We start from the raw sequence: 6,329 nt of genomic DNA, 5'->3' as shown, positions 1-6,329 counted from the left end.
AATTTTTTCACATAACCTCAAAATTTGGGTGAAAAATTCAAAAAACCAAGTTTTTGGTTTTTTATTTATATCTTATTCAAAAAAAATTTTTTTTTTACGAAATTTGGTAAAAACTTACCTTATTATGTCCCAAATACACTGTAATTTATTTGATTAAAAATATTTATTTTTTCGCCTTATTTTCACTTAATAACAAAAAAGCACCCTAATTTTCAATCGAAAATTCTGACGTCAAAATATCAGCTTTTTTCAAAAAGTTTGGGGGCTTTTTGTTCGTTGAAATATCTACTTTCTGATGGTGTAAAAAAAATATACATTACCATAGGAAATGTTCTCAGAAAATGCAAAAAATTGAAAAAAATCCAATTGTATTTATTGTCGATTCTCTTCTTGCTAGACTCCACTAAACGATTCAAAGCTGATTTTTTTATTTCATACACTTGCTTGTCATCTGACTTATTGCAGATTATACAAACAGATCCATCCATACTGATAATCTGAAAAGACAAAATTAAATTAATAATGCCTTCAAAGTTTTATCATGAGTATAACTAAATTTGTTTGTATAAAATAAACGAAATTACTATTTTTTATTCTTGTACTAAAATATCATTCAATTTTAAATTTTTAGGTTATTTTATGTTAAACATACTATTTATGAAAGAAAATATTACTATTTTTATTTTAAAGTTGATTAATATAGATTAAAATACAGATTGTATTTACCTTGCTATGTAGATTCCAAACGATTTTTTGAATAAAGTAAATTTCTCACAATTCACTTAGAGTAACTGAGCCTGCACGTGTATTTTTAAAAACCATGTTGTACACTGCTCTGTATCTCGAATACTGGCTAACGCTTTTTACAGCTGCTACGAAATAGCAGGTATGTAGTAAGGCCCAGACCCTCCTAGGTCCGTCCCCACTTCTCTATGAAATAACTTACAATGGGCTAAAATTTACCGAAGGTCACTCAGGTATATAAATTATCTTAAAACAGCAGTAAATAGACATCTACAAATATTATTTAAATAAGATTCTACAACTTTTTCAAAATATTGTAGATGTCTTACTAAATATTAACTTTATTAACTTATTTGTTTGTTAATTATTGAAGTATATTTTAATTTGCAACTTTTTCATTTATCAATAAAACATGAAATCTTACGTTTTTTGAGTAATTAAAGTGTAAATTTTAATAAATACCTCAAAATTGTACATTATGATATAAAAAAAATTTTCGAATTTGGAATTTAATTTTTTCAATTTTTTGCATTTTCTGAGAACATTTCCTATAGTAATGTATATTTTTTTTTACACCATCAGAAAGTAGATATTTCAACGAACAAAAAGCCCCCAAACTTTTTGAAAAAAGCTGATATTTTGACGTCAGAATTTTCGATTGAAAATTAGGGTGCTTTTTTGATATTAAGTGAAAATAAGGCGAAAAAATAAATATTTTTAATCAAATAAATTACAGTGTATTTGGGACATAATAAGGTAAGTTTTCACCAAATTTCGTAAAAAAAAAATTTTTTTTGAATAAGATATAAATAAAAAACCAAAAATTTGTTTTTTTTAATTTTTCACCCAAATTTTGAGGTTATGTGAAAAAATTGCAAATACAAAAGTTGTAGATCTTTTTATTACCTACAACTTTGCCATTGAACTTTTTCGCATAGGACGTGTAGATTAGCCGGAATTAAAGATAAACCATTTTTACCCTTAAAAACTCACCCCCTCCCACTTCCCGAACTCGGATCGACCGTAATTTATTTTTCCTTTCATTTTGATCATATTCCCCTCCTTTTCCAATGGGTTTCATTCTATTGTAATTTTTTTTCATTTTTTACCATTTTTAAAGGCTTCGGCACTGGTCTATAAGCTTTAGTTGATATTTTATATGTAAATGTTAATTTTGTATTTAATAAATAAACTTTGTTTTAGATGAATCACAGTGTATTATGCTTCTAAAGAAAATATCCCCTGATCTTATATGAATAATGATTTTATATTTTTTATTTTATATCTAAACATTAGCACCTATTTTTCCTTGTTTGTATAAAACATTACGTTTCCACGTTTACCTACTTCACCCAGCAATCACATAAAGTAAGAACAATTTATAACATAACTTATGACAAAATGTTTATCTTTGATTAATATTGTACTATGAAAAATAACCTTTCATTAACTAAACGCTTGTCATAATATAAAACTCCTTCAAACTATTCAGACGTTAGTAACATAATACAATGAATATACGGTTTGTAAAGAAAATAATTGGATTAGATTTTTCGAGTTACGTTCTTGGTATCATTTTAAGTATCTTGTGTTTCTGTGGGTTCAACAGAACAACTTTCATAAGAAAGATTAAAATCATTAGAAATATGTACTTCATATACTATATTCTGTGTTTAACAGTTTTTGTTATTTCAAGTGCCCTAATGTTATTAGTAACTGATGGGATTGTGCGCATTAGCGCAATTATCATTTCGTTTAATTACGCATTTGCGTTTATTTTCGCTATATTTATAGACAACAGAAAATATACAGCTATATACAAAAACTTATTTGGAAACGTGTGTAAGATAAACGATTATGAAAGCAAGATTAAGATCGTATGTGTGTTTTTAATGTTCATATGCTCAGAAATACACAACGTCGTTTTATTGATACGTACGGGAGAAAATTTTGAATTAAATGAACATGTGTTACTAAGACTGTACGTTTCGCTAATCATTTTCACGATTAATTTGGATTTAATATGGTTCTACGTTATTTTCAACTTGATGAGATATAAAAATAACATGATCTATAAAGAAGTTAAGAGCATTAAACAAAGAAGTGAAGGGACTTTAGTTGTAAGACCTCCAAAGCGAGCTTTTTCTGAAAGTATTGTTACTTTGAAAAGAGTGGAATTCAACTTAGAGCAAGTATATTCATGTTATGTCAATAATGTCGGAGCGATAAGAAAATTACTATCAATAATAATAATTCCGGTAAGAAACGTAACATTTTTATTTTTTTGCATGTGAAATTGAAGTATCAAATGAGTATATTGGCTAACTGGTGATAATTTTTACTGAGAAACTGGACATCTATTTCAATTCAAAATAGAGTTAGAGAAATACTTTAAGTCGATCTAAGATATATTGCTGCTTGAGTGAAAAATAAAATCATGTTCAAAGATTCCGTTACATACTAACATACTAACATACCAACATACATACGTCTGAAGCTAATAAAAGCGTATTAATATTTGCGTGTCTCTACCCTACCACATTTGACAATTCAGAAATAACACATCCAGAACACTGATTAGACAGAAATATTATTATATTTCTGTGTATTCTCTGTTCTGGATTGTCAGATGTGACTACAAGCTCCGGTCACGAACTTACCGTTAAATTTGATTATGTGATATGAGGGTATGATCTCTAGATGTCCTGCGGTAATATATTGTGATTTATTGGTAAAAATATTTTATATTAGTATTTTGATTTTTTTTTTATTTTTCTAGTATATCATTACAATTATGACAACCTTCATAGGAGCAGGAAACGATATTATCAAACTGCAATACGAATCGAGGCATCAAGTAAGTAAATAATCGTACCTAAGTTTTTTGTTATTACCTATGACTAGTGACTATGTATGCTTTTAATTATTATAAGTTATCAAATAATATATTTTATAGATATTGTTTGTTTCGGCCCTATTTCATTATTCCAAATATGTTGTGTTGCAACGCCCGTCATGGAAAATGGATGTTCTTAGGGATCGCGCCCCTACAAGCTTATCCACTTGAAAATAGATCGCTCCCACGAGAACTGATTGCGAGCATCTCCCGATCATCAAGGGATGGCTGCGACTCATTACATTGATTGCCAATACCCTTTCCCCGCCGTCCTTCTAAATCTTTTATCAATTCTTCTAAATAACTCGTCAATTATTTATAGTATGCTAATCTTATATATAAAATTTTCGTGTCACAATGTTAGTTACCGTAATCCTCCGAAACGACTTTACCGATCACCAAATATCACCAAATTTTATGTGCATATTCAGTAGGTCTGAGAATCGGCTACTATCTATTCTTCATACCCCTAAGTGATAAGGGTTGTTCACCCTTGACATTTTTTTATTTATATGGCAACACAACGTTTGCCGGGTCAGCTAATAATGTTTTTTGCTATTAACGGAATGTGTCATCTGTTAAATCACTGCTATTTCAACATTACAACAGACAGATCTTCATTTTTTTATTTGCACAGTTATCAAAACAATAGCATCTACTTCAGAAGAATATTGTTAGAACATGAATGAAAATGCAAGAAAACATTAAAAACTCATGAAACGTAATACGATGATTGTTTAGTTCCCGGAAAGCATTCCTTTATAACTTCCTTAGTTTGTTTGCTTCAAGAATTTGCTCCATTTTCAGTAGCTACGAACACTCTGTTATACATTTCTTATGCTAAGTTATTAAGATTTCATTTAAAATATATTTCAAAAGCTTTTTAAGTGAATGTAATCAGCCTAATTTGAATGTGTTATACATGTATATCATGATACTATGTAGTCAATTGAAGAATTTCAACAGTTTTTGTCAATTCTTTTTTGGCAAAATTCTCATATCAGTACATCAGTATCTATGAGTACAATTACTTAATTATTTTTATCCATACGAATTGGTTTCCAAGTTTTTATTTTTACTGTTTATTTATTATTGTTCCTCTGTAGTAACTATTATTGTCCTTCTGCTGGCCACGGGTCTCCTTTCATAATGAGAAGGATTAGGCCGTAGTCCACTGCGCTGTCCAATTGCGTATTAGTAGACTTCACATAGGTACTTACGTTTAAGAACTTTTTATTTAAGATCTCTCAGGTATGTAAGTTTTCTCACAATGTTTTTCTTCGCCGTTAAAACAAGTGATAATTCATTTGTAATACATTTGAAAAATCAATAGTTTGTGCCTGCGATTTGAACCTCGGACCCTCAATTGAGAGGTTATGGTTTCTACCACACTGGTGTTAAGTCGGTATACATATTCAAACTAAGTTATCAAAGTGATTCGAATTTCATAATCTTATACTTAGTAAAAGTAAAGAGAGCGTAAAACGCCAGTATTCATCTCAAAGTTTAAGTTGTTTAACATCGTTAAGGGGCCCGAAATCGATTAATGCAATTTGCAACCATTTTGCAGTTAGCGAAGTTAAATCGGTTTATTTGCATTGATTTCCGTTTAGTTTTAGATTGGATATTAGATACTGAACAATGATGAGGGTAGGGTGTGTCACTTACGTGTCTAATAAATGGTGAATGGTGGCCACCTGTGTCAAGTGGTCACCGCCCATGGACTTGATCAGGCCAAGATTTGAACCCACATACAGATACATAGACATAGACATAATACGAGTAGAATTACCAATCGACTTGATGTAAATTAAAATGTAAAATATGTAAACTTACACGTATATAATATTTTACATAATTTTTTGAAACATTTCAGAGTGACAACAGCTTTACCTTAGGATTCTTGCTAAGTTTTTGCAATAGCCGGCTAAGACCACTACTGTTAACAGGGATTATTTGCGCTGAGGGAGAGGCTATAAGGGACATCGACAAGCGTATAACAATTGTGCTTACAGAAATGGTTATTGACACACAAGGTTAGTAAAAATAATAATTCGCCAAGTTCGAGTCGAACTCGCACATGGAGGCTTCCGTATCGCCAAGTGTTCATTATTTTATGAATACAAATTATTTATTGTTCTTATTGGAGTTTACTCCTTAAGAAACGATTTGAGTTATAAGGCCCGGTACGGAAATTTTATGAGGAGTAAAATCAAGTGTAACACGAAAAGTTGAGGCGTAACGTAGAAAGAGACAAACATATATATCCACACTTTACAATCATCATATCCTCTCAAAAAGGAAGTAGCGTTTTTAACCAAAATATGAATCAAGAGTGCTTTTATTAATTTAAAATACAGTAAGTTCAAATCCCATATGAAAGTAATTATTACAATAAAAATAATTAGCAATATATAAAACATTAAAACGTCATTAACTAATTTGTTTACATTTTTGCATAAATTAAGTTATAGGTTTGATCATTTATAAACACTGTGAAAAATATGAACATTGGCGCCATAATATGATTAACAATCTTTTATGAACGTTTTTAAAGAAGAGTAACATATAAAATCAGTAAGCAATTGAATAAGATATAATATTAGCAAAATAAGTTTTTAACATAAAGAGGCTTTTGTAAGTTACTGATATATTAATTTAACTTATAAAAATGGATGCATTATTGATC

The 6,329-nt window shown here is 29.5% G+C and overlaps 1 long non-coding RNA gene across 1 annotated transcript; it reads right to left on the bottom strand.

Moving 5' to 3' along the window:
* Positions 1-350: 350 nt before the first annotated feature.
* Positions 351-1,177, bottom strand: LOC140749098 (uncharacterized). Its single transcript, XR_012103023.1, has 2 exons — positions 727-1,177; positions 351-497 (listed from the first exon to the last, which is right to left on the bottom strand). It is a non-coding gene; the product is annotated as an uncharacterized LOC140749098 (long non-coding RNA).
* Positions 1,178-6,329: the final 5,152 nt, after the last annotated feature.

The sequence above is a fragment of the Epargyreus clarus genome, unplaced genomic scaffold, assembly GCF_041222505.1.
Source record: "Epargyreus clarus isolate Ecla_fem2 unplaced genomic scaffold, WU_Ecla_fem_2.2 ptg000017l, whole genome shotgun sequence".
NCBI classification, from domain to species: domain Eukaryota; kingdom Metazoa; phylum Arthropoda; class Insecta; order Lepidoptera; family Hesperiidae; genus Epargyreus; species Epargyreus clarus.
The sequence above is the reverse complement of the archived record's forward strand: the minus strand, read 5'-3'. Positions and strand labels throughout refer to the sequence as shown.